Genomic DNA, 6,775 nt, shown 5'->3' with positions numbered 1-6,775 from the left:
CCTTGGACAAACCCCTCAATATTGCCTCTGGGTGTCCGATCCCTCGCTCATCCTGTGAAGGGATGATGGTAGGCTAGAGCAGGGCTCATCCTGTGACAGAATCGTCAGGGAGCTTTGAAAGAATTTTTTTTCTTACATGTGTATTTCCTACTTTCCCTTTTCTGTGAGGTTCCAGAACCAGCTATTATAGCCAATAATGTTATTTTTTTAATTTTAATTTTTTTTTTTTAATTAAGTAGGCTCCACTCCCAACATGGGGCTTGAACTCATGACCCTGAGATCTGGAGTCGCATGCTCTACCGACTGAGCCAGCCAGGCGCCCCATTTCTTTCTTTCTTTCTTCCTTTCTTTCTTTCTTTCAATTTTATTGTGCTAAGCACACTTAGCATGAGATCGACCCTTTTTCTTTTCTTTTCTTTTTTTTAAGATTTTATTTATTTATTTGACAGAGAGAAATCACAAGTAGATGGAGAGGCAGGCAGAAAGAGAGAGAGAGGGAAGCAGGCTCCCTGCTGAGCAGAGAGCCCGATGCAGGACTCGATCCCAGGACCCTGAGATCAGAGTCATCAGGCTTAACCCACTGAGCCACCCAGGCACCCCGAGATCGACACTTTTTAACCTCCATGTGTAACATACGTTACTGTTGCCTGTAGGTCCCATGCTGCGCAGCAGGTCTCTGGAACTTCTTCGTCTTGCTTAACTGAGACCTAATGCCTGTTGATTAACCACCCTTTTAGTGTTTGAGTCTGTGAATTTGACTACTTTGGACTCACGTCAGGGGAATCGGGCAGTCTCTGTCCTATGACTGGCTCGTTTCACGGAGCGTAATGTCCTCCGTGTTCATCCATGTGGTCCCCGTACTGCAGAGTTTCCTTCCTTTTTAAAGGATGAGAGTATTCCTGTGTGTGTCTGTGTGTGTCTGTGTGTGTGTGTGTGTGAGAGAGAGACACACACACACACACACTTTCTTTATTCATTCATACCCTGATGGATGTTTACGTTGTTTCTGTATCTTAGCTACTGGGACTAGTGCTGCAGTGAACATGGGGCTGCTAATGTCTCTTCGAGATCCCGATTTCAATTACTTTGGATAAATACCCAGACATAGGATTGCTGGATCAGAAGGTAGTTCTATTTTTTTTTTTTTAAAGATTTTATTTATTTATTTGACAGAGATCACAAGTAGGCAGAGAGGCAGGCAGAGAGAGAGAGAGGGAAGCAGGCTCCCCGCCGAGCAGAAAGCCCGATGTGGGTCTCGATCCCAGGACCCTGAGATCATGACCTGAGCTGAAGGCAGCGGCTTAACCCACTGAACCACCCAGGTGCCCTAGTTCTATTTTTTTTTTTAAAGATTTTATTTATTGGGGCTCAGTGGGTTGAGCCGCTGCCTTCGGCTCGGGTCATGCATGATCTCGGGGTCCTGGGATCGAGACCCGCATCGGGCTCTCTGCTCGGCGGGGAGCCTGCTTCCCTCTCTCTCTCTCTGCCTGCCTCTCCATCTACTTGTGATTTCTCTCTGTCAAATAAATAAAAAAAATCTTCAAAAAAAAAGAGATTTTATTTATTTATTTGACAGAGATCACAAGTAGGCAGAGAGGCAGGCAGAGAGAGAGAGGAGGAAGCAGGCTCCCTGCTAAGCAGAAAGCCCGATGCGGGTCTCGATCCCAGGACTCTGGGATCATGACCTGAGCGGAAGGCAGAGGCTTTAACCCACTGAGCCACACAGGCGCCCCAGTTCTATTTTTTTTTTTTTAACTATGCTATACCCATCATGAACCCATGACCCTCAGATCAAGACCTGAGTTGAGATCAAGAGTTGGACTCTTTTCTTTTCTTTCTTTTTTCTCTCTCAAATAAAGACTTTATTTATTTATTTGAGAGAGAGAGAGAGAGAAAGCACAAGAGAGGAAGGGTCAGAGGGAGAAGCAGACTCCCTGCCAAGCAGTGAGCCCGATGTGGGACTCGATCTGGGATCATGACCCAAGCCAAAGGCAGACGCTTAGCTGAATGAGCCACCCAGGCACCCAAGAGTCAGACTCTTAGCTGGCTGAGCCAGTCAGGCGCCACCCACATTGTATTCCCACCAACAGTACATGAGGGTTCTGATTTCTCCACATTCTCACAATACTTGCTGCTTTTGCCTTTTTTTTTTTTTTTTCTTGATAATAGTCATCCTGACAGATCTGACATTTTGTTCCAAAAAAGGCAACCTTTCCTCAGAGGTTACTTTTCTCAGGCTATAAAAGTGTTTGTAAGTTTATGGTCAAAAAGCATTTGTAGGGGCACCTGGGTGGCTCAGTGGGTTAAGCCTCTGCCTTCGGCTCGGGTCATGATCCCAGGGTCCTGGGATCGAGCCCCGCATCAGGCTTTCTGCTCTGCAGGGAGCTTGCTTCCTCCTCTCTCTCTGCCTGCCTCTCTGCCTACTTGTGATCTCTGTCAGATAAATAAAGAAAAAATATTAAAAAAAAAAAAAGCATTTCTAAAAGAACTTGTATCCTTTGCTCAGAACAAAATGTTTTGAGCTAAAAAAAAAATGTTTAGAATTTTGTGCAAATCAGATTTTGGCACAGAGAAAGCCAGATTTCATGACCGGAGTCATCGAGCATCTCATTTAGCCCTTCACCTCGTAGACTCAGTCGTTTGCTTATTAAATTAACTCTGTGGGGAGCACCTGTTGGCTCAGTCAGTTAAGTTATCTGACTCTTGATTTCGGCTCTGGTCATGATCTCAGTGTCATGAGACTGAGCCCCGTGTCGGGTTCCATGCTAGGTGTGGAGCCTGCTTAAGATTTTCTCTCTCCTGGGGTACCTGGGTGGCTCAGCCATTAAGCGTCTGCCTTCGGCTCAGATCCTGATCCCAGGGTCCTGCGATGGAGCCCTGCATTGGGCACCCTGCTCAGTGGGAAGCCTGCTTCTCCTTCTCCCTCTGCCCTGCTTGTGTTCTCTCTCTCACTCTCTCTTTCTCTTTCTTTCAAATAAATAAGTAAAATCTTAAAAAAAAAAAAAGATTCTCTCTCTCCCTCTGTCCCTAACTTCACACCCCCCCCATGCACTCCCTCTCTGATACAAAAATAAAATAAAATAAAAAATAAATAAAATAAAAATAAAACAAAGATTAAAAATTCTGTGGGGCCAGTCCCAGTGCAGGGAGATCTCAAAGCAGTGGAAGACCCTTCTCAGAGCTGCCCTACTTGTGGAGTTTAAACTTGAGATTTAAACACAGTTTTGTCCCTATGAGACCAACTGCCAAACCACTTCAAACAGTCCAGGAATTCAGTAGGAAAGTGAGATCAAAACCTGTATCAAGAAATCAATACCTTCCCCTATACAAACACCCAGCAGTGAGACGGCATGACCGAAGAGGTCTGATTTCCAATGTCAACAAAAGAGATAAAATATCTGGGGATAAACATCACAGGAAACATGAAAATCCTCCCCGAGGAAAACTCTGAAGCATTCCCAAAGGACATGAAACTGAAAAGAATGTGCTGTGTTCTTGGAAAGGGAAACCGACCATCATAAAGATGTCAGTTCTTCCAAAGGTAGTTTATAAATTGAACATGATCCAAATAAAAACATCCAAAGCCTTTTTTTCCCCCCTAGAACTAGAAAATATGAAGTTTACCCTGAATGCATGAAGAAGCAGAAGAGCCAGGAGAACTCTCGAAGGGAGAGAGGTCGGGGAGGAGTGGCCCATCAGACCCCCAAGGCTTCTGGGAAGCCTCGGAATGAGCATGGCGGGCGTACCCAGCACCGTAATGGAAACTTGGTTGTAAAATGCATCCTCTCAAATCTGACAGCTGACAAAGGACCTTTTTTTTTTTTTTTTAATTTATTTGCTTGCTTTGGAGAGAGCGAGCGCAAGCGCAGGGGGCGGGAGACAAAGAAGGTGCAGCAGACGCCCGGCTGAGTGCAGAGCCCAACACGGGACTCGATCTCACGACCCTGAGATCATGACTTGAGCCAAAAATCAAGAGTTTGATGCTTAACCGACTGAGCCACCCAGGTGCTGCTGACCACGGCCCTTTTAGTAGATACTATCTGACCAACTGGGTAGCTTTCTGGAAAAGGACAGCAGGGTCTAGGGGTCTGACCTCACACCCATCACCAGGGTAGACTTCAATGGGTCCAAGGTTGAAACATAGAGGAGTGAAAATACGGATGAATTCTTTTGCCCTTAACAAGAATGGGAGCTGTGGGCGGGCCCGGGAGGACGGGGAGCGTGCATGGATTGCCAGGTTTGGGAGCTGGCAGCAAGGAGCCCACAGTATCCTGGGTGAGCCTCGCGGAGTTTGGGAACCGGGTTTCTTGAGGCTTAGGCAGGTAGCTTGTGTAAGGTCTGCTCCTGGTTGCTCCCAGAACGCAGGAGGCAACCTGTCCCAGGCGGCCTGGGGTCTGGGTCCTCACCATGGCTCTGTGGCTCCGGACTGCAGGTGAGAGCGGCCATCAGAGGGTTACTGAAGAGGGGCGCTGGGCTTGGGGGTGGCGGGTCAAGGAGGGGGCCTGCCTTCAGGAACAAAGAGCCTGGTGACACACCCGCTAGAGCAAAGGCAGGCATTTGGGTTTCCGAGGCCGAGGCCGGGGCGGAGCAAGCAGAGCTCACCGGGAGCTGGTCAGGAAAGGCTTCTCAGGGGGTGTGGGGTGCGTGGAGGCAGTGAGTGGTCGGACTGAGGGTAAGCAGATGGCAGAGAGGGAGAGAGCCCCTGACCTTGGAGCAGAGAGAGACATGGACGCTGGGTAAAGCCATCCCTACATCTCAGAAGGGATGTAGGGGCCAAAGAATTGGAGAGTTGCCCCAGAGAACCAGGCGCAGACTATAAAAGGCCTTGAATGACAAGATCATAATTAGTATGAGTCCCAGAGCACCTAATAGTTTGAAAACACCTACGCAAAATCACCTTGGATCCTCGGGCCAATCTGATGACATTGGCTTTTATTTATTTATTTTTTTTAAGACTTTATTTATTTATTTGACAGGCAGAGATCACAAGTAGGCAGAGAGGTAGGAAGAGAGAGGAGGGGAAGCAGGCTCCTGCTGAGCAGAGAGCCCGAGGCAGGGCTCGATCCCAGGAGCCTGGGATCATGACCTGAGCCTAAGGCAGAGGCTTTAACCCACTGAGCCACCCAGGTGCCCCATTTTTTTTTTTTTTTTAAGATTTTATATATTTATATATTTATTTGAGAGAGAGGGAGACAGAGAGAGAGAGAGCAAGCCCGAGCAGGGTGAGCAGCAGAGGGAGAGGGAGAAGCAGACTCCCCACTGAGCAGGGAGCCTAACAAGGGCCTCGATCCTAGGACCCTGGAATCATGACCTGAGCCAAAGACAGACACTTAACTGGGTGACTGAGCCACCCAGGTGTCCTTACTTTTCTTTTTTTTTTTTTTAAGAGATGGGCAAAGGGATTGAAGTTTAAGGCCCTGGCCAAAGTCACATAGCCTGGCTTACCGCCCTGGGCCTCCGACTCCTGTTGTGCCCTTTCCCGTACATCACACCATTCCTGAGGGTCAGGCATCTGCCCTGCGTCCTGGAAGCTGGGGCAGGTTTCTCCGCAGAGGAGGGAAGAAGTGGCAGGGCAGTCACAGTTGGGTTGGGGCGGAGGCGGAGGGGCTGGCAGCGGATGGCCTCAGGTCCTTGAGGCACCCCCCACCTCCCTCCTCTTCCGCCCCTCCCCAGCTGCTTCCTCCTCTCCCCTCGTCCAGCCCGGGCCCCACTGCATTCTGCCCTGTTCCCTCACCAAGAGTGGTGAGTGTGGGGTCCCAGCCAGGGCTGTGGCTTCGGGGCCCCCTCCAAGCCCACAGCCCCTCATCCTGGGTCCCCTGCTCAGATTCATGTCCCTGAGTGGCAGGTGACGATGTTCTGCTGCCCCGAGGCCTCTGTCTGGGGACACTTCCAATATCACTTGTCCCACCCTTTTCCCCACCTCACCCCCGCACCCCCTGCTCCAGGGATCCCCGACCTACCAACCCCCGCGGCAGCCTCCGGCCCCCACTACTCAAGCAAGGACCCTGAAGGTCATTGGCACCCCTCTGAAGTGTAAGCTCCAACAGGTTTCCACTCTTGTCCCATTTTTTGTTTTCCGAGAGAGTGTGAGCAGGCGGGGACAGGACAGGGGGAGAGAGAATTGTAAGCAGGCTCCGAGCCTAGTGCGAAGCCTGGTCCAGAGCTCGATTAACCCACGGAGCCCCCCGGGCACCCCGGGTTTCCTCTGTCATAAGGCAAGCGACCGGTTCAGCTTGGCTGGCTGATCTACTTCGGACGGCTCTCGGGAATAGCAGCCCGCCAGCCCCACGACCAGAGAGGGCGAAGCCTGTGGCTTCCCAGCACTGAGGCTCCTTTGCTGAAGTGATCCCTGTTGATTTCCCTCGGCCTCCACCCTTGATCCCAATTAAAGCAAAAGCCCAGGCCCCGGCCGCCTTCTCTCTCTCTCCCGTGACCTCACCATGTGGCCCCAGGTGTGCTGTGAAATTTCCAGGTCCTGTAAGTGGCACATCTTTATTTTTTCAGTTTCCTGACGGTTATGGCTGAAGGGCGCCTTGTCACCACAGTAAGAATCACGAGGGCCTATCCAGCCACAATACTGGGTACCGATGGGCTGAGACTCGCACGCAACACCTTCCTTCCTCCCCCCCCCGCCCCCACGTCTTGCCAACCTGTCCTCCTAAATACGGCTAAGATCACCCAATTTCAATGAGTGAGAAGTGAGATGTATCTCAGCAAAGCTATCCTTAGAAAGCCCTCCGAGCCCCAGCGCACTCCTGCTGACCTGGCCTCCGCC

General features: G+C 50.2%; 1 non-coding gene across 1 annotated transcript; it reads right to left on the bottom strand.

Moving 5' to 3' along the window:
* Positions 1-245: 245 nt before the first annotated feature.
* TRNAW-CCA (transfer RNA tryptophan (anticodon CCA)) lies at positions 246-318 on the bottom strand. The gene has a single exon. It is a non-coding gene; the product is annotated as a tRNA-Trp (tRNA).
* Positions 319-6,775: the final 6,457 nt, after the last annotated feature.

The sequence above is a fragment of the Mustela lutreola genome, chromosome 15 (genome assembly GCF_030435805.1).
Source record: "Mustela lutreola isolate mMusLut2 chromosome 15, mMusLut2.pri, whole genome shotgun sequence".
Classification (NCBI taxonomy): Eukaryota; Metazoa; Chordata; class Mammalia; order Carnivora; family Mustelidae; genus Mustela; species Mustela lutreola.
Note: the sequence above shows the minus strand (reverse complement) of the source record. Positions and strands in the feature narration are given on the sequence as shown.